The sequence below is a fragment of the Diadema setosum genome, chromosome 10 (genome assembly GCF_964275005.1).
Source record: "Diadema setosum chromosome 10, eeDiaSeto1, whole genome shotgun sequence".
NCBI lineage: Eukaryota > Metazoa > Echinodermata > Echinoidea > Diadematoida > Diadematidae > Diadema > Diadema setosum.
Genome location: NC_092694.1, coordinates 19,241,605 through 19,264,099, shown reverse-complemented (window position 1 = coordinate 19,264,099; position 22,495 = coordinate 19,241,605). Strand labels below are relative to the sequence as shown.

The window sequence follows — 22,495 nt, the reverse complement described above, 5'->3', positions numbered from 1 at the left end:
TATAGGTCAAAGGTCAAGGTCAAAGGTCACAACTGAAATTCTGTATAGAAGTTTCAAAGCTCCCATGTAGTGCTATCATATAAAGCAAACAGAATCAAAATCGGGTTAGAAATGGCGAAGGATCCAGTAGCATTTTGAACATTTTGATCACACACGGACGCACGGACGGACAGACGGACACACAGACACACACACGTACGGAGCCCGTTTCATAGTCCCCTGCTCGAACTCGTTCGGCGGGGACAAAAAGTTAATTTAGACTGTTAGTTTCATCTCACCTTTGCAGGGACTTCTACTAGACATCTAGATTTCTAAATAGCCCATGAATGTTTCCTTAAATCTATGTTCAACAAAAAGCTGATTTTCCGATTTTATTATCAAAACCAGAGAAGTATTCTGAGAGCGCAGACCTCTGCCAAGCAGCTCATTTCCACTACTGATCTTGTTCTTCCATAGAGATCAGTGATTTCCATCCATACACGTATGCATGCTGAAAATCGCCAGATTTCCCAATATAGAAGCTTTTTGTTACATCATCAACTTCTAGCTGCGTGGTGTGCCTCGCCCTAGGAGAAACTAGAGCATGGACTTAAGTGCATTTATGCAAACTTCAAAAAATGCACAGCTTGAACTCCCAAGTTCACTGACCCTACCTTCCAAAATATTGACAATTCTTCATAAAATCCATACAAATTCCAGGTTCTTTATCAAAATGTAATCATCTGTTCCTTGTGTCAGTCTCAACCTTTACTGTAAGCTTCATGAAATCTGTTCACAACATTTTGAGTTAATTTGCACATAAACAAACAAACCACAACTAGAGAAACACTCTGAGAGCTCAGACCTTTGCCAAGCAGCTCACTTCCACCACTGATCTTGTTCTTCCATAGAGATTCCCACCCATATGTATGCATGCTGAAAATCGCCCGATTTCCCAATAAAGAGAAGTCTTTTGTTACGAAATCAACTTCAAGCTGCACGGCGCACCTCACCTGAGCAGAAACTACAGCACACACTTTAGTGCCCATATGAGATCTCAAAAATACACAGCTCAAACCAAATATTTTTTGATGGTCCAACTAGTTAGGTGATCCGAGTATCCTCTCGGATCACCTTCTGTATCTGTACGGATTCTTTGTTCTTCTTCTTCTTCTTTCTTTATTTCTGGACAAAAGTTGTGTATCTACGTACTCAGAAAGTACTCAGAGTATCAACTTCAAACTCATACCATATATGTATCATGTCCCAAAGACGACAAATCTAATGTATAATTGTGATTGGTCGATCGTGACGTCACTATGACGTCATTATATGAAAACACATTCTCAATCATATCTCATTAATGGAATAGAGTTTTTCAATGAAATTTACGTCACATATATTTCAACTGATGTGCATTCTACTCATGTTCTCAAAATTCACATTTTCTCTTGAAACGTGCGCGTTGAAATATTTGTATGCTCAAATCGAGCTCAAATTCTTTTTGCACACGTTTCAGACAATTTGGAGCATTTTTTGAAAAATTGAAAAAATTGGACGGACGCGTACGCGCGCGCGCATATACCCACGTACAGGTCATATGCAATAGAAATTTCCACTTTTTTTACACAGATCGGATGCCTGAAATGTCAAGGAATATTTCTACCAAGTTTCAAGTCAATCCGACTCAATATGACGTCATACGGGCCCGTCAAAGTTGAAATTCCGCGCGCGCGTCAATGGAGATATACAGTGCAACAATGCCAAAAAACCGCCAATTTCAAATCCGAATTTACTCGCCAGGATGGACGGTGACCCCCCATTTTCTTGACATATTTTGAAAGCTGATGAGTTGTACATATCATTCCACGGGTTGGCGATGCTGGAAAAATGATGAAAAGATATCAAATTTCTTAATAAAGTAAAAAAAGTAAATTTTCAAAATGACGTCATCAAATTTCAAGTTCACTCGAGCGTATCTCACTTATCCTTTCCCAATTTTCACACAAATTTCAGTATGTTGCAGCTTATTAAATGCTCTTTCATTAATATAATAACAGCATTTTGATTGGATTACGGCATCACCTCGTAAAAATGGATTCAGAGTAATCTTGTCAAATTTGACCAGTTTACGTGTTATCTCTATGGGAGTGCAGTTTTTCTGGAAATGAAAATTGACATGACTATCTTTCTCGAGCTCTATCTCACTTATGCTTCTGTGAATTTCTCCCAAATTTTAATATGTTGTAGCTGAGACTTTGTGCTATCGAAAATGCGCCCTTCATTTTTTCATACGACGTCGGGATTACGTCAAAAAATTTGGTTGAAATTAAAGCTTATCTTCGATGTATTGAGATATTTCTTCCTTTCTGCAACTTTCTTTGCAATAACTCAAGAAAGACAGCCCCTATCATCCCCATATTTTGCACATGTTTAGTTCATGTTACGTACATTATTTCATAAAATAACAACTACTTGATCGGACACCATCTTGGGTATGTAAATTAGGGTCAAAGGTTATAGATGTTTCATCCTGTATCTTAGTAAATACATGTCCTATCTTTCCCATATTTTGCACACGTAAAGATCATGTTACAAGGATCATTTCTCAAAATAACCACTTTTTGCTCAGATGCCATCTTGTCTGTGCAAAGTGGGGTCAAAGGTCATATGTACTTTTTTCTGTATCTTCGTTATGACGTGTTATCTCTATGGGAGGGAATTTTTCTAGATGTGAAAGTTGACATGATTGTCTTTATCGAGCACTAGCTCACTTACCCTTCGGTGAATTTCTCCCAGATTTTAATATGTTGTAGCTGAGACTTTGTGCTATCAGATATGTGCCTTTTGTTTTTTCATACGATGTCTGGATCGTGCTAAAAAACTTGGTTGAAATTTAAGCTTATCTTCGATGTGTTGAGATATTTCTTTCTTTCTGCAACTTTCTTTGCAATAACTCAAGAAAAACAGCCTCTATCACCCACATATTTTGCACATGTTTAGTTCATGTCACGTACATTACTTGATCGGACACCATCTTGGGTATGTAAATTAGGGTCAAAGGTCATAAATGTTTCATCCTGTATCTTGGTGAATACTTGTCCTATCTTTCCCATATTTTGCACACGCAGACCATTTTACAAGAATCATTTCACAAAATAACTACTTTTTGCTCAGATGCCATCTTTGGTGTGCAAAATGGGGTCAAAGGTCAAATATACTTCATTCTACATCTTCCTTAGTGCATACGGAATTCGGTACCAAAGATGGTAGGTCTGACTCCCTTTTCTAAATGAGACTCCAAACATCACATGGCCAATGTCCCCTCAACACAGATGAAACCATATGGTCATGCCTATTGGGATCAGGACTCAAATCATTGATTTCCCAATAGATCGGATCACCTAATTTGTCAGTGTTGACAAATTCAGAGTCTAGTTGTTAAATAGAACACTTTTTTTGGATTCATTATTTCGATCCTTCTTGATTTTAAAGTTTTGCAAGATTGCATGCATTTCATCAATTTCCACCCATTTTGACATGTAAAATAGCACTAAAACACCTCAGCATTGATGGGAATGTGTTGAGCTGGATTGAGGGTTTTCTCTCTGATAGGATGCAAAGGGTCATTGTCCGTGGTGAGGCTTCTTCATGGAGAGCAGTCCGTAGTGGTGCTCCACAGGGAAGTGTTCTAGGCCCGGTACTGTTCCTAATAGGGTCCTATTTGTGAATGATATTTCTGAAAATGTCAACTGTAATATGTGACTGTTTGCAGACAATGCCAAATGCTGGCAGTCAATTAGTGATCCCGGTGAGACACAGTTACCGCAGGATACCATCCACAAACTTGAGGTCTGGTCCCAGATATGGCAGCTCAAATTCAATCACAGGAAATGTAATGTTATGCACCATGGTCGTAGAAATCCTCGATGTCAATATCAGATCTATGCATTAAAATGACAAGAATGATGTTGAAGGTACTGAGACAGTCAAAGAGGAAAAAGATCTCGCGTGTACTTTTCTCCAAACCTCAATTTTACTCTTCATGTACACAAAGTAACTGCAAAGGGGGATAAAGTACTTGGTCTGATCAAAAGGACTTTTAATCATCTGACTAGGGAAGTATAAGGCCCTTGTTAAATCACTCTTGGAATATATTGCTCTTGTGTTTGGAACAAACTTTCAAAGAGTGATGCAAAAAAGCTTGAATCAGTTCAGAGGAGAGCAACAAAGTTGGTATCTTAAGTTAAATCGTTGTCATATCCTGAGAGACTCAAGTATTTGGGGATTCCATCCCTAGTGGGTAGAGTATCGATGTGAAAGTTCAGATATGATTCAAGTGTTCAAGATTTCGCATGATATGGAAGACTTTGATCCAGCTGTTCTCTTTTGTCATCAATGATCAAGTTACACACGGTCATAAGTTTAAGTTGTATAAAGGAAGGTGTCAAACTAGTAAAAGGTTGAACTCTTTCAGTCAGAGTAGAACCTAGTCTGTCTACTTGGAATAGCCTTTGTGCAGAAGCTGTCGAGGCAACATCAGTGCACAACTAAGTTCAAGTCTAAGCTCAATGATCACTGGAAGCAGAAACATAAATTTAATCCAGACTGCATTTAAACTGACCATCCCATGGTTACATCACATGGATCTCCTCAGGCTCAGGATTGAATCCTTTTGAATGGCCCTCTAAAAGTCTTTGATGTTACTGGATGTCATCGTAGTCTAATTCAGGTAACCGTTAGTGTTAGACTCTACCGTAGAAGCAACCTTTAAATGTGTAAATCCCATAGGGGTGCCATAACCAGACCCATCCCCGAAATTTTGGTCACTGTTGCAATTAATCCTCAAAACTGACACAAGAAATGAATTTTACAATAGTGTAAGGGTCTGACGTTAGATTTACAGACGGTCACAGGAGGAATCCTTACCATGCCAGATCTCTTTTGATATTAAGATTTTTTTATCAATGGAAAAGTGAGCAAAGAAAATGGGATTCCATCGGGAGTCGAACCCGAGACCTCCGGATTGCTAGACCGGTGCTCTACCGACTGAGCTATAGAAAGCCCTAGTACAGTGTTCGTCTCAGAAACCCTTAATTCTCAATGCTCGGGCGGTCAGAAGCTATAGCAGTGTGTTTGTGTGTGACACACGCACACACTTGAACCTGGCATAAACCCGAAGGATAATTCAACTTGGGGATAAATGCGAGGGATCACCGAAGTGATGCAGCTTTTTGAGTTTGTAACAAATAAAGACAGAATAAACTGACCAGAAAGAATATAAATTATTAGTGGAAACGTGTGGCAATCTAGCAGTAGCGCTAGCAGTAGCGCTAGCGCTGAGCAGAGCTGATCAATCGTCGACTTGCGCCTGCATGCACAAAAAAAAAAAAAAAAATGCAACTTGTTTTCATCAAACCTAAATTTAATTTCCTGTTATGAAAGTGATATTTGGAAAAATTGTATGAAAAACAATTTCAACTAATTGATATATGAAATTTGTTTGTATTTTATAAACACAGCATTTTAGAAGAAACGATATTCGTGATTGACCAATCACAGATGTTTTTACTACATATTTCAGGTCATCTCGTATATATCTCAACCAATCACGGTGCAGTTTATAAAAACTTTGGGGAATCCCCCTCTTGCCGTCCAATATTTTAAATATTGGTCGCCTCGGCAAAAAATATTGGTCGAGTTCAACAAACTTTTTAAGTGGGTTGGAGGTTATGAGGTGCGTCGACAAAATAACACTTGTATTTGGGCTCTAAAAATCCTCTGTATGGATAATAATAATTTATATTCTTTCTGGTCAGTTTATTCCGTCTTTATTTGTTACAAACTCAAAAAGCTGCATCACTTCGGTGATCCCTCGCATTTATCCCCAAGTTGAATTATCCTTCGGGTTTATGCCAGGTTCAAGTGTGTGCGTGTGTGTCACACACAAACACACTGCTATAGCTTCTGACCACCCAAGCATTGAGAATTAAGGGTTTCTGGGACGAACACTGTACTAGGGCTTTCTATAGCTCAGTCAGTAGAGCACCGGTCTAGCAATCCGGAGGTCTCAGGTTCGACTCCCGATGGAATCCCATTTTCTTTGCTCACTTTTCCACTAATAATTTATATTCTTTCTGGTCAGTTTATTCTGTCTTTATTTTTCTATCAAGATACAAACATGGGATTATGGTGGTTGCCTAGCAACAGAACAAAATCTTAACATTTTGTCTAGAAAGTCATCTAGATGTCTAGACACTAGACTAGCAAAAAGCTACTTTTTTCCTTTATAAAAACACTATGTCTAGCGCGACACAGATGATTTAAATTAGAATTATGAAGGCCATCATTAGAGTTAAATTATTTCATAATTTTGGTATCAAAAGAAAGCTCTTCAGTTGCTCTTTGTTCCATTTTACTTTTGAAGATATGGTCAGAAAATATTCCTTGCATCCTATCCTAACGTTACTCCTATAACGTTAGGGGTGCCACAACCTGGACCCCTGCAGCAAACTGGTGCCCGACTCTAACATGTTTAATAGGCCTAACAACGTTAATTATGAGTAACCTCGGGTCGCTCCTTCACACAGTTCAGGTAGGTCCTAGGCCTAGGTCGCAGTTAACTTAGAAAGTAGATTTCTACTTCTTCTTCTTCTTCTTGATCCGAGTAGGACCTAAGTGCAGTCCACCATGTCCATGGCATCTGGTGTTTTCGCACTGTTTGACAGGTCTGGTGTGGTGTAGAGCCTAAGACTATGTAACGTTACAGTGCCATATAAAATAGCTAACGTTTAATAATAGAATCTAAGTGTTACTCAGTTAACAGTTAGGCCTACCGGTAGTCTAAACCCTAACTAGGTTAGAATCTAGTCTAGATACATGATAACTAAGTGCAGCTAAAAAACAGCATTCCCCTTCTATCGGAGCAGACTGAGTACGGAGACTTTCGTTCATTCAGTCGCCACGTCTGCACTCAAGCATTGCCGCGCCGCCGCGCCTGGCGACACTCACGCCAGTATAATCGCTCGCATTTCAGCATTCGCATGGGTCGTTTGACATCGCATTTAAATCCATGATTTTAGATATGATGCCTCAAACCGATTTTGCTCAAATTTCGTGAGTAACTAGGAAACTTGTGAAGCTTTATGGACATAATCAAGCGAATTGCCGCAGTCCTTTCATTTTCGCGTTGCATTGCAAAAAAGCGTGGAGACTCCTTATAAGGGGTGCCCCGGGGGTTACTTAAAAGGGGGACGGGGTTACTTATAAGGGGGACGGGTTACTTATAAGGAGGGGCCCCCCTTGTGAGTGGGTTTCCCGAACTGAACTCGTTAACGTTAGTACTAATCTGTCTAGAAATAGTTAGTAGATCTAGGCAACAGTTAGTCTACTAGATCATCTACTAGGTTCTAGGTGCCTAACGTTAGTCTAACGTTAGTAGGCCTAACTTATGGTAGGGCCTACTGTAAGAACAAGTTAATCTACCAGTAGGCCCTACAGTAGTGTAACAAAATTGGCCTTTGGCCTTAGAGGGCAGCATATAGTCAGAAATTCCCTGCACTGTGTTAAACCAATGAATGATATACACACACATGTATAAACAAATGCTAGTGTGTCCAGTGTGGCAGTGCCCTTTGCCACTTGGCCTGGGTATAAAAGGCCACATGTGCGCAGTAAAAGTTCAGTTGTCTAGCAGCGGTGTCTTTCAGCAGTGTGTCAGGAACCTTGCAGTCTTACAGCTGCAGTCTTATAGCTGCCCCCTTACAATTCATCCAGTTTAGTTCTGCATCTCTAGTACTCAGTAGTGAGTACATGCAGGGAAGCTGGGAGTTCCTAGTGCTTGCAGCATGCACTTAGTACCTGTTGTGTAGTAGAGTGCAGGTCCAGTTTGTACCATTAATAGATCAGCGTTCTCCAAATACTTAGTAGCAGTTCATGAGTTGTTTCCACGCTTTGGCCTGGTTGCTACATGTACCACGTTGACCAGTGAATAAAGACCATCATTGAGACGGTATGTATTAGTTACTTCTGGCGCAAATTATTATTGTGCTCATCTGATCATGTTGATGACAATGATTGAGTGACGTGTGCCATGCCAGATAGCATAGTCCTCTGCATGTGAATAATGAGTGTGTTTGCCAGCAGCAATGAACTACCTGAGCAGGCTGAGGCTGAGGTGAAGTGCGTGTGTGCAAGGGATTGTGAGTGCTGAGTTGGAGCCTCATAATTACTCCAGCGACCATATAGCACAGCATAAACATCACAAATATCAAAGACCCAAAATCGCTACAAATTGGTGGCAGCGGTGGGATTTTATGCACCAATCCCTTCCAAAATTTTAGTTGCTGAAGAAGATTTTAGTGCACTTCATTTTTCATTGTGATGTTCATGTGCTGTGGCAGACAAGGAAATTAATGCTCAGAATTGATGCATATTTCGACCTAGCTACCAATACCATGAATATAGATGCTCAGAATTGAGGCATAACTCCACCTACCACAGTCACAAGATGAAGATAAATGCTCAGAATTGATGCATATTTCTAGATGTATAACCTACCATGAGAATGAACGGTCAGAATTGATGCATGATTCAACCTTCCATGAAGATACGTACTGTAAATGCTCAGAATTGATGCATAGAATCTACATGTATTTCGATAGACCTACCGTGAAGACAAATGCTCAGAATTGATGCATAATAGTCCGAGTACAGAGGTAAATGCTCAGCATTGATGCTATAGTACATTTTTTTTTTTTTTTTGACAACCATGAAGATAAATGTTCAGAATTGACGCATGATATACCAACGAGGGAAGCAAGTGCTCAGTATTGATGCACGATCGACCAAATTTTGTAGACAAATGCTCAGAAGTGATGCATAAGAACCATATAGAACTACGTATGCACATGAACTGTAACAGTGAAATTGGCTTGACAGTATACATTCTCATGTTTTTATACACTATTCATGGATTGAATGAACACGAGCCGGGCAATGAACGGAGACACGAGCCGAGCTATGAGCTGTGAACCACGAGCCGAGTGATGAACCGAATTACATTATGACATGAGCCAGACTGGTCATTACAGGTACAGGTGAATTTTGTGTCAGTACAATCAGAGGTAGCAAGTGACATTTTTGTTTTCTTTCATTTCTTTCCGAAGCATTTATATTGCAAGTGGAGAACTATTGATTGATGAATGCTTTTGTCAATTTATACCTGTCTATTTCCACATAACAATTGATTGAGAGTAAGAAATATGGCATTGTCCAGGAGTGAAAAGGCTGAGGTGTTGGGGCTGATGGAAGAATTAGAGAAATCAAGGATGGAGAAGGAAATCCTTCGATGGGAAAAGGCACAAATGGAGGTGAAGTTGGAGAAGTTGCAAGGGACTAAGGAGAGAATGCATCATGACTTGGAAGGAAGTGAAACTCCAAGCAGACCAATGGGAAGTGTAAAGAAACCATATTATGCAACAGTTGACTCAGAAGTCAAAATTAAAGTCCCCTCAGCAATGTCAAGATATGGAGGTCAGACCTCGGGTTACCTTTCCCAAGATTATGCTGCACAAGTATCAGACAAAGACTACAGCCCTTTCCATTCGACACTACGCCCAGCCCGAATGTCTACCCCATTGGCTCCAAAGAGACAAGAGCCTACTTCATCAAAAGGAAACCCCTTCCACTCGTCACCTACCGAGGAGCATGAATTGATTTTGAACACATTTGATCCACTACACAGAAGTGAGAAAGAGAGTTCTACAATGAATAAAGTCGGCCGTGAACGACCAGTGATGATGCCAGATAGATATGATGGTACAACACCATGGCAAGATTACCACCAACATTTCGAAGCCTGTGCCGAAGTAAATGGATGGAGTGACAAACAGGCAGCAAATTTTCTAGCTGCCAGCCTGCAAGGAAATGCAATGCGTGTGATATGTGACATTCCGACTATGCAGCGAAACTCATACATTGAGTTAGTAAGACTGCTCGATCGTCGTTTTGGACCAGGACATCAAGCAGAAAATTATTTAGTGGAGCTACGACACCGAAGGCAGGGACAAAGAGAGTCACTACAAGAGCTAGGCCAGGCCATCCATGAACTAGCCATTAGAGCGTATCCTGAGATTCCAGCCTCTGCAAGAGATAGACTTGAAAGGAATCACTTCATTGACGCAGTAGAGCACCAGTCCATTCGTGAAGGCATCCATCGTGCCCGTCCTACGTCACTTGACGAAGCTATACAGGCTGCAATTGAGACCGAAAGCTTTGAAAGAGTAGAATTTCAAAGGAGGAATGAGAGAATGAGACATGGGAAATTTGTGCGAACATTGGACAGCGAGACAGAAAGTAGATTCAGACAAGTGGAACACATGTTGTCACAACAGAGCAGGCAAATGGAGTCAATCACACAGCTCCTTACGGAAAGGCAGAAGAAAACAAATTTTCAAGAGACAACACAAAGGCAAAACCAGACTCAACAAAGAAGATGGCCTGCTGGTTTTAAGTGCTTCAACTGTGGAGAACCAGGACACCTTGCTCGTCAGTGCCCTGCACCCCAGAAACAGCACCAAATGAAGGGAAACGGAAGTCAGCCTCCCAAAGGATCCATGGAAAGGCTGGAAAAGCCAACGGATCCACAAGCAAACGAGAGCACACAAGTCAAGCAGAGCCCACAACCAAAACAGAGCCCCCTACCTCAAGCAACCCAACAGTAGAAGAGCGAGTGGTTACGTTACCAAAGTTTGATCCAGAACCAAAACAAGGCTTGTATGTCAATGGACAACTGAGATCGCAAAATTGCAGATTTCTGATCGACACTGGTTCAACAGACACTATTGTAAGTGCTAGTATGTACCACATGATCGACAGTAAACAGAGACCAATGCTGGAACATGAACACATACAAATACGACAAGTAGATGGAAATCCTCTTCAAGTGTTAGGAGCTGCATGGGTAGAAGTACAAATTGGACAGACGACTCGGCTTGTGAGAGTAATCTTCGCAGACATCAAATGCCCAGGTATATTGGGAATGGACTTCTTGCTTCCAACAGGAGGTAGCCTCGATTTCAAAAGGTTAACTTTGAAGATAAATGGAGAAGAAATCAAATGTACGAGCCAGGAAGGTGAACCTTTTGTTGGGAGACTGGTGGTTTCATCAACAATGTCTGTGCCAGCTGGTCATGAGGCAATTATCCCCGGTAGGATAGCTAACAAGAGTGATGCTATGACAGGCCCAGCTATCATTGAAGCAGTCGATGGAGGTAGCGATCTCGAAAGCAAAGGCTTAATTTTAGCCAGGGCACTAGTGGAAGCTGACACTGAGACTCTTCCTTTGCGAGTATTCAATCCCAGCGAACACGAGTTAACAATTCGAGAAGGTATGACTGTGGGAGTTGTGAGACCTGTGACAGTGGAGGATCATGTGCAAGCAACAAATTCAGCTGAACCGCCAGATATTCCTGAACACTTGAGGGACTTGTTTGAAAGAAGTAAAGCAAATTTACATCCAAGACACTACAATGATGTAAAGCAATGCCTCCTTGATTTTCAAGATGTTTTCTCAACCGACAGTGGAGACATAGGGAGAACGGATGTGGTGAAACACAGCATAGAAACAGGAGATGCGAAACCCATCAAAGAGCGACCAAGAAGGCAACCACTTTGTAACCAGGAAGAGATTACAAGACAGGTGAAAGAACTTGAGAAAAGAGGAGTGATTGAACCGTCCAGCAGCCCCTGGGCCGCTAATGTCGTTCTAGTCCGGAAGAAAGACGGCTCAAAACGCCTCTGCATAGACTATAGACGACTGAATGAGGTAACAATCAAAGACGCATATCCCATTCCGCGTATTGACGAAACCATCGATGCACTTGGCAAGGCTAAGTGGTTTTCAACATTAGATCTATCTTCAGGATATTGGCAGGTCGCCCTAGACGAAGATGCTCAGGAGAAGTCAACATTTGTGGTCAGAAATGGATTGTACAAATGGAAAGTCATGCCATTTGGCCTGACAAACGCACCAGCCACATTTGAGCGACTAATGGAGAGAGTAATGAGAGGATTACAGTGGGACATCCTGCTCATATATCTCGACGACATCATCGTCTTTGGGGAGTCAGTAGAGGAAGAGATACAGAGACTGCGAGTGACTTTTTCTCGTCTACGAGATGCTGGTTTAAAGCTCAAGCCAAGCAAATGTCACCTGTTTCAAACATCTGTGTTGTACCTAGGCCATGTAGTGTCAGCGGACGGAGTGACAACAGACCCCGACAAGATCAAGGCAGTGGCTGACTGGCCTGTACCCAAGTGCAAGAAGGAGGTTAGAAGCTTTCTAGGTCTCGCCTCATACTACAGAAGGTTTGTGAAAGACTTTGCAGAGATAGCAAACCCGCTACATGAACTAACGGCAAAGTCTCAAGCTTTTGTGTGGTCAACACAATGTCAATCAGCATTCGATGAACTTAAACAGAGACTCCTGTGTGCGCCAATACTAGCATACCCATTGCCAGGGGGTAAGTTCATTCTGGACACAGATGCTAGTGCCGACGCCTTAGGGGCAGTCTTATCACAGGTGCAAGATGGAGAAGAAAAGGTCATCGCTTACTACAGCCGGAAATTCACCAAACCAGAAAGAAACTACTGCACTACAAGGAGAGAATTGCTGTCAGTGGTAGCCTCACTCAAGCAATATCGACCGTACTTGTATGGACAAAAGGTCCTTGTCCGCACAGACCATGCATCCCTCCGATGGTTGTTAAATTTCAAGAATCCAGAGGCCCAAATGGCTAGATGGCTGGAACAGATCGCGGAGTACGACATTGAAATACAACATCGACCTGGGAAGAAACATGGAAATGCAGATGGGCTGTCTCGCCAACGATGTAAACAATGTGGCCGAGAGGAAATGGTGGAGCATGCTAGGGAAGCTGACGGTCTAACACCACCCAGTACAAGTGAAGAAGGTGAGAAGATGGTCAGGGGCATAGCAGCCAAGCCCTCTCTGTCATGGCAAGATGTGAGAAATGCACAGGAAAATGATGACACTCTGAAATGGCTGGTAGAAGCAAAAGAAGAAAACAAGCCGCGACCAAAGTGGTCAGAGATTTCACACATGTCAAAGTCAGCCAAAACGTATTGGTCCCAGTGGGAACAGTTGGGAATGCACAAGGGCGTTTTGTGTAGGCGATGGGAGGCAGATGACGGGAAGTCTCTGCAGTGGCAAGTGATTTTGCCTGAAGCACTCCGTAGTGAAGCCTTAGCCGAGTTGCATGCTGGTCCAATGGGGGGACATTTTGGGCTGAAGAAGACACTAGCTAGAGTAAAGGCTAGGCTGTACTGGCCTGGAATAACAGCTGATGTACGTGTGTGTATCAGAAAGTGCGAGCTGTGTGAGCGAAGAAAATCGCCCCCAAAGAAGAGATTGGCACCCCTCCAACAGTATCGGGTTGGAGCGCCCATGGAGCGAGTAGCGATCGACTTGCTAGGACCGCTACCAAAGAGCAGTCAGGGAAATCAGTGGGTAATGGTGGTAGGAGATTACCACACGAAATGGATGGAAGCATACGCCATACCTGATGCACGGGCAGAGACGGTGGCCAAGAAATTTGTGGAAGAATTTGTGTGTCGCTTTGGGGTCCCACATGAGCTACATTCCGACCAAGGGACAAACTTCGAATCACAGCTATTTTCAGAGATGTGTCAACTTCTAGGCATACGAAAGACGAGAACAACAGCGTACAATCCAAAATCCGACGGAATGGTTGAACGATTCAACCGCACACTACTGAGTGCTGTGTCGATGCTTATTGGGGAAAGTGGTGGTGAAAAAGACTGGGACGACGTCCTCCCCTACGCCACCAGTGCCTACAGAAGTTCACCCCAAGAATCAACAGGAGAAAGCCCTAATATGATGATGTTAGGGAGGGAGACAAGTCTCCCCATTGACTTGACCATACCATCCACCCCTCCACAAAATGAAAGCCTCGGCGACTTCGCTGAAGAATTGAGGCAACGACTGCAAAACGCGCATGAGAGAGCTGCAAGGCACTACAGGTCAAACGCAGCAAGACAGAAGCGTAATTATGACAGGAGAGTGACGGATCCAGCGTTGCGAGAGGGGATGTTTGTATGGTTATACGACCACTCAAGGAGAAAGGGGGTCTCCCCAAAGCTACAACTTAGGTGGAAAGGCCCATACCTGATCGTGACACAACTATCGGACGTGACCTTCCGAATTCAAGCCTCGGAGAAAGCCAAACCCATGGTAGTGCATGCGGACCGGCTTAAACCATACAGGGGAGAAGAAAGGAAAAAGTGGGATTTCATACAACCATCGCCAAAAGAAGTCCCGGATGATGACGTCCTGGCTGTCAAGCCAGACAAATCCCTAATAGACGAGCCAAATGATTATGATCATGTCAGAGGAGATCATGATCTCAGTACACCGGCACAGCAAGATACATCCCCCGCCCCATCACCTCGCCAACCTCCAACCATGGAGGAAAACGCCATGCAGAGTGACATATCAGAAAATGAGTCAATCCCCAATGAGCCGCCAAGGCGATATCCGAAAAGGAGAAGAAGACCCCCTAAATTCTTTTATTAGTAATAGCTTTGCATTATGTCATATCTTTTGCACATTGCAGATGGAGGGACGAGGCTCCAGCCGTTACCACAGACAAAGAAGGGACCCCTACGTTTGCAGGCGGTGCGGGAAGTCCTACACCGAAAGGAGGGGGCTGGAGTGCCACCTGAGAAGGGAGCACGGTGGCAACAGTGGCAGAGACTTCGCATGCAACGAGTGCGACTACCGTGGCAGCAAGCAATATAACCTGTCTCGGCACATACGACATGTGCATACTCACAGAAGACCGGCGCCCCTCCCCACCCAATTAGAGGGAAATCGCCGCACAGTCCAAGTCATGGAGCCCCAGCCAGACCAGCCCCAGCCAATCCAGCCCCAGCCAGACCAGCCCCAGCCAGACCAGCCCCAGCCATACCAGCCCCAGCCAGTCCAGCCCCAGCCAGCCCAGCCCCAGCCAGCCCAGCCCCCGCCCAGCAATCCTGCAGTCATTTCCCTTGCACCCACCCCCGACCCCTATATTTTCCCCACGCCTCCAAGGGGAAAACCGAGGGGGATGCTGGCTATGATGATGGCCGATGCCAAGGATGACGACGATGACGACGATGACCCTGACGAGGACGACGACGAGGACGACGACAACGAGGACAACACCCAGGAAGCTCAACGTGACGACGATGTAGAGGATGAACCCCTTGCCCCACACACCGCCAAAAGTGACCCCGCCCCCAACCCCATCACGCCTCTCCCGTCCCTGCCGGCCCATAAGATTCTGGCGACAGTAGTGGAGACAAAGAGCATCCAATATTACGCTGAGGGGGTGCTTATTAGGAAAAATGAATTCACAGAGACGTACGCAGCAGTCGTCCCGGCTAAATGGAACAAAAGAGTAAATTGCAACTACGGAATGTCAAAAGAGAGTCAAATACTTTAATCATAATTTTGGCCCACAGTTTAAGCATAATTTTCCCTTTTTTCCTTTCTGGTACTATGTCATCACAGAATGCTATAAGTTTGATGCGACAATATCATCAGTTTTCCCCGGTTTTCCCGGTTTTCCCAGTTTCACCAGTTTCACCAGTTTTCAATAAAACGTTTCATATTAGATATCCCAGAGATAATTTGAACGTTCAATGAATAGAAAAATATTATCAGTGGTTTGGGAAACTTTTGCCAAAATGACAACCTTTTATATCAGATTTCTCGCTTTACATAATTTGTGAAGTATAATGTTTGTTGTGTACAGTTCCCTTGCCAAAAAGGAAGGAAAGAAAAGGGAAACTGATTTAATTTTATGTTTCATAAGATTTGATGGTGAGCTGGCATCAAACTTATACATGTACAGAAGTGAACGAGTTAGTTGTTTTTCATTTTTGTATGTCATAGTATTTGTTGTATATGAAATGCTGACAAGAGACAGATAGGGAAAGACACCCTAGTCAGTACAAGTATCCAAAGCATTTAAAGAAAAGAAGTATTTTTTTTATGCATACATGTAGTTACAATTCTGCATGACCTTCGTAAATAGTTGTATTTATTTTTCATACACACCGTTGCAGGTGCTTAGTCTCGCTAACTTGCATGCTGCAAGGTAAAGGAAACAGTATTGTTCAGATTAAAGTACTTGAGTTGTAAAGTTATATGTTTAATGTTTGTGTTCTGCAGCCTCAGTTTCAGAAAGATGAGTGAAAAAAAAAAAAGTATAACAGATAATGTTTTTCTGCTATGTAATATCATATCAGTGTGTATTGTGATTCAAACTTTTAACTCTTTGGTGGTATTTCTATAATTCTTGTCTTATGTTTCTCCCTCTAGCAGATTACTGCTTTGACTCCGTTTCGACCTGTTTCAGATCCTCCTCAACCTGTCCGTATCTGCAGCTGTATCTACACTTTGGCTCTCTCTCGCTCTCTCACTCTGGCTATGTTTCTTTTCCCTCCTACAGGTCTGTGTATTCAGGTACCACCAATGACAAGTTATAATTGTGCTTGTGTTTGTTGGACAGATTTTCTATGGCGACGAGAAAATGGATTAATATCGCTACCTCGTATTGTTGTGTAATGTTGACATTCGTGCCAAATTTCTTGATGTATTCACTGTATGTCCTGATTTGGATTTGTGGGCATACAAGTGTAATGCAAGTGTCTTATTATGATAAATGTACTGTATTCTTTCTAGTCAGGGACTAAGGACGTCACCATTAGGACCTGTTTTATGCAATGTTTTCTATGCAAGGCAGCTCGCTTGGATATCAGGATGTACACATGTAATTACAGTGTACAGGTACAATTTGTAGTGTGTGATAAGATGCTATAGAGCTACATATTAATGGTGTTTCAACATCATGCTTTTATGTTTTGAGCTGCAACCATTTACAGATATTATTATGTGCTTTTAACATGCCTTCCAATTGTTTTATGTTAAGATTGTGTCAAACGCGTAAGTTTCCTCTTCGTGAGTTTGAGAAAGAAGAGTTAAGTTAACGGTTAAGTTATAGAACATGTGTTATTGATGTCTTTTTGTAGGAAGCTATGCCAAACACAGAAACATTCCTGCCGTTGATCTCCACCAAAGATTGATGTTTTGATACTTTGCGTTGAATACGTCTTAGGATCGTATTGGGTTTTAAAGCGTTATGTACAGTGTAAATGTGTTCGTTAGTATAGCTTTTATACATTTAACTGAGTATATTTTTATACTTCATATAACCGTCCAATGTTGTTCTTTTTAGTGTTTTCGTTGAAACGGGGACGTTTCAATTTAGGTGGGGGGTTGTGTAACAAAATTGGCCTTTGGCCTTAGAGGGCAGCATATAGTCAGAAATTCCCTGCACTGTGTTAAACCAATGAATGATATACACACACATGTATAAACAAATGCTAGTGTGTCCAGTGTGGCAGTGCCCTTTGCCACTTGGCCTGGGTATAAAAGGCCACATGTGCGCAGTAAAAGTTCAGTTGTCTAGCAGCGGTGTCTTTCAGCAGTGTGTCAGGAACCTTGCAGTCTTACAGCTGCAGTCTTATAGCTGCCCCCTTACAATTCATCCAGTTTAGTTCTGCATCTCTAGTACTCAGTAGTGAGTACATGCAGGGAAGCTGGGAGTTCCTAGTGCTTGCAGCATGCACTTAGTACCTGTTGTGTAGTAGAGTGCAGGTCCAGTTTGTACCATTAATAGATCAGCGTTCTCCAAATACTTAGTAGCAGTTCATGAGTTGTTTCCACGCTTTGGCCTGGTTGCTACATGTACCACGTTGACCAGTGAATAAAGACCATCATTGAGACGGTATGTATTAGTTACTTCTGGCGCAAATTATTATTGTGCTCATCTGATCATGTTGATGACAATGATTGAGTGACGTGTGCCATGCCAGATAGCATAGTCCTCTGCATGTGAATAATGAGTGTGTTTGCCAGCAGCAATGAACTACCTGAGCAGGCTGAGGCTGAGGTGAAGTGCGTGTGTGCAAGGGATTGTGAGTGCTGAGTTGGAGCCTCATAATTACTCCAGCGACCATATAGCACAGCATAAACATCACAAATATCAAAGACCCAAAATCGCTACAGTAGACAGGCCTAACGTTAGGCTGTGAACTCTAACGTTAAACGTTAGTCTGCAGAGTACTCAAGAGTCTACCGTTAGATACTGAGATAGATCGTACAGCTTTCACTGATTACGAAAACACGACATCATCCCATTGAGAAACGGCAGACAATCTCACCTTTGGCGCTGGTATCGAGGACGACGACGACGAGAACTTGGCAAAGTTCGTGGCGACGGCATCACTTCAGTGTAGCAAGCACAGATTAGAATACTACTAGTCTAGACAACATGAGAGTATGATGAGTGGAGGCACGATCACTATGGATTGCCGATGTCGATATAACATGCATCGGGAACCAGGTCCAAACAAGTTGTTTCTAACCAGTTTCAGGAGCATAGAAGTTGATCTAGGTCCTAAACTGTGGCTTCAGCGTGCTGTAGGTCCTATACGTACTAGTAAGTATCACTAGCTGCATTTATGCCGCGACGACTGCCACACCATCCTGCATCGATACGGTGTCGGTACCGCGTACCGGGACTCACGGGATAGAGCGCTGTTGATGATCCGATCAACTAGATCCGCCGCTCCTTCGTCCAGCTGCTCAGTTGTACGAACGTACAATACATGCCACTCACACGCACACAAACGACTCACGTTACACCGTACCACCAATCATCACGCATGCAGCAAGGCTTTGGCCGATATGATCGTTCCCAAAGCGATTGCGAAACGGCGAAATTTTGCAAGGGTAGATTGATAGCTAACCAAAAAAGAAAATACACAAATATTACTACCTTACAAGTAATAATTCGATATTTTAGATATTATATACTTATTCAATGTTATTCATAAGAAAATTTAACTTCTTAACTCAAGAACAATTTCAAATGCATGTGTTTTATTTTTCTTTTGCCCCCTATTTTTATTTGACGCGTCTGTCGTTTGCATAAACTTTCCCCCAATCACCGTGTGTGCGGCTGAATCTCGTGCGCTCGAGTGATCGTCTGCGCAGGGTGGGTGTTCAAAGAGGGGGGGGGGGGGGGGGGGGGGCTGGCTCAACATAGTGCTGTAGTGATGATTCTTGCTTACCCAGTACAATGTATCTTATCAGGGAGGCACCTCCCTGACCTTCATGTAAGCCCTTATGTGTATAACAAAACTATTCCATAAGGTGTAATGAGTTACTAGTGACCTGCAGCGTGAACAGGGCGAATAGACCGTTTGATCAAGTATGAAAGTTTGTTGGATATTTCCTCTAACCTTCAGTAACACACCAGTTCACATTCAATGCGTTCCTCTAGTCTGCTTGGAAATCCAGTTGATATTCAATATGATATCCAATTTATTCATTTTATTCTTCCACAACATAACATAATACATCTGTACACGATAATTACAAACGGTCTTGAGCAGAGCCCTAGGCTCTGATCTTGAGTACACACAGTTGACTGTATAATGCGTGCTTTAAAGGGGATGGCTAATAACTCATCAGTGGGAATCAGTGGGAATGCTGGGGGATGATTGTTCCAATCCTTGTGGGATTCATTTAAGAGTACATTATATATCTATTGTTGTGTGAAAATGATTTGCTTCAGAATGGTCTCATAATTCAAGTAATGTGCAGTTTAATCGCCCCGTCACTGTACAGACATGCTAACCTTGAAGCATTAAACTGCACATTACTTAAATATGAGACCATTCTGAAGCAAATAATTTTCACACAACAATAGATATAAATGTACTCTTAAATGAATCCCACAAGGATTGGGGCAATCATCCCCAGCACTCCCACTGATTCCCACGAATCAGTTACTAGCCATCCCCTTTAAAGCTGCGCTGATGAAATAAAGTATGCATGCACTTCATTATCTGGGGATAATGATAATAAGTTTATTATGGATTAATTGGAAACACTGCCTCGGTAGGACTCAAGCAAAAAAAAAAAATAATAATAATAAACTTGTACTTAAAAGAATACAGTTAGGGAATGTTTTTATCTTATAGTCCAGAGTTGGATTCCACAAATTTCGGGCCTATGTACAATGGTGGACATGAATGTAATTTTAGTCCTTAAGAGAGCTAGATGATTTCACTTTCTCATGTTGCATGAAATACCAGTTGAAGGCGCTCGTTGTACTCTACGTACTACAAGTAAAACTCTACTACTGCTTTCAATGATTACGAGAACACGACATCATCCCATTGAAAAAGCAGTAAATGGCACGATTGTCAGACAATCTCACCGTCAACGTAAGTATTGAGGATGACAAGAACTTTGCAACTATATCTAGTATATGATATTTAATGCATAGTATTACGTTATGTTCTGTGGAAGAGGAAAATTTATCAATTTAATATCAAATCTAATATTAACTACATTTCCAAGCAGGCCTATCGAAAATGCATTGAGCGTGCACGGGTGTATGGAGTAGGTTTTTATAGGTTTTTCCCAGCCAATTTCACGCCTTTTTCAGTCTAATTTCTTATTGCTGCATTCAGTTCAGCAAAATTTCGCCTAGATGCATGTTCGGTATTTCAATTTTATGATCTCTTCATTCAAATTAATTTTGGAGCATTCGAATTACCTCTAACCTCATTCTAATCATTTTTTTTTTCAACTGAAATTCGTAAGACAAGCACCATTCCGCTATTCGTTCATTCACTTTATAGTCACGTAGTCGCGTGTTATTTATGCTGCGCTCGTTCATTCGAATTCATTTTTAGGCATCCAATTTAACATGTTCGGCAGTCAATTTAGAGCAGGGTGTTTAACCCGGTGAAATGGTCCCGCCTCACACGCAATTGAACCCCATGGAAAATCAGCTTAGCGTAGCTGAATATTGGATATCCAGCCATCTTCTCAGATTGAAAATGAACAAACAAACAAACAAACAATTACCCCATTCATCACCTACAGTAATATTGTGTGGGAAAATAGTGTCACTACTTGGCAAAACCAACTTTATTATTGTCATTACAAAAACGTGCCGTAAATTGGGGTCATCCCACGAGACCGACACCCACGAGTCATATACGATCAACGAAACCGACATTGAAAATAGGTCCATGAGTCATACAGCCTACGAGTTATATAGTTCACGAGTCATACAGCCTCGTGAGTGAGTTCGACGCTAATCAAATAAAACCCTGAATTATTACACCAGGCAAAAAAAAAAACAAACAAACAAACACAAACCAAAACAAACCAAAACAAAAGCAAAACCCACGAGACCGACACTACGGAGAAGAGGCCCACGACTACAAGTGTGTACCTGTACAGAGTGTTGCATTAATGTCATAAAAGTGGAAAAGGGGAAATAACAAGAACAATGTGTGGCTTCAATTTCTGGTTTTCATAATGACATCGTACTAATTTTAATAACCTTTCCCCATTTCCAGCTAGAAGATGTACGGGCAGGATGTAAGATTTACCCCTTATTTTCTCATCACTACACTAGTTAAAATGAATATTAGATATCCTACCCGACTGCTAAAAAGTTTTAGAGAACCAATTCGTCTCTGTAACTATAATGTATGAAATTCAATTGATGAAGACCTTAAGGTACGCAGCAATGGATCCTCGATTTGCGAGCTTGTGTTCGTAATATTATATTCTCCTCAAAACTGTATTTTTTGAATAGGGATAAATAGCTGTTTTTGTGGATGCATTTTTTCCTAAATCATAATGTTACCTTGATAGAAGATTACGTTATTTTCTGTGAATTCATACTAAATCCACACCTTCGCTGATTACTACATCCCCTTCAGATCATGTAAAGCAGGTAAGCGCTGTGACATTGATCATTTTGTGAAACATTTCCTTGTAAAAGTTAATTTCACAAGTGGACGGAGCTGAATATGGACATTATACATTATGTATATATATATATATATATATATATATATATATATATATAACGCTATTTTCAGCCAGATATATAAAAGAAAAATGCGGAATAAATGATAGTTTGGGGGAATTTTGATAAAAAGCATGAAAATATTCAGAAAAATGCAGATATTGCCCTTTTTGAAAAATTATGAAATTATACATATATGGTCTCAATGCAGAATTTAACTGACAAGAGCACAAAATGCATCTCATTTACCACTAAATCCTGTATGTTAATGAGAAAATACAATTCTTTTTTTTAAAATAAAAAGCAGATGTATCTAAATTCCCCCATGCATGACCCCTTTTCTATCACCATTTTTTTTTTTTTTTTGCATCCCTGCCGATCTCCCCTAAATTGTACTGATGGCACAGTCCTCAACACACTATGCTATTTGTGCCCTACTGTGGAGTAGTCCTGACGCCCCAGATCAATGATAAGGCTTTGAAAAACACAAAGCCTTAAAGGGATGGTACAGTATTGCTGGAGAT

General features: G+C 41.8%; 1 protein-coding gene across 1 annotated transcript in view; it reads right to left on the bottom strand.

The window, feature by feature from the left end:
* LOC140233834 (synaptonemal complex protein 2-like) overlaps positions 1-18,431 on the bottom strand; it is a 61,315-nt gene extending 42,884 nt beyond the window's left edge. Inside the window, exon 1 of the mRNA XM_072313927.1 lies at positions 18,292-18,431. The gene's annotated coding sequence lies outside the window, so the exon portion shown is untranslated. The remainder of the gene's footprint in view (positions 1-18,291) is intronic.
* Positions 18,432-22,495: the final 4,064 nt, after the last annotated feature.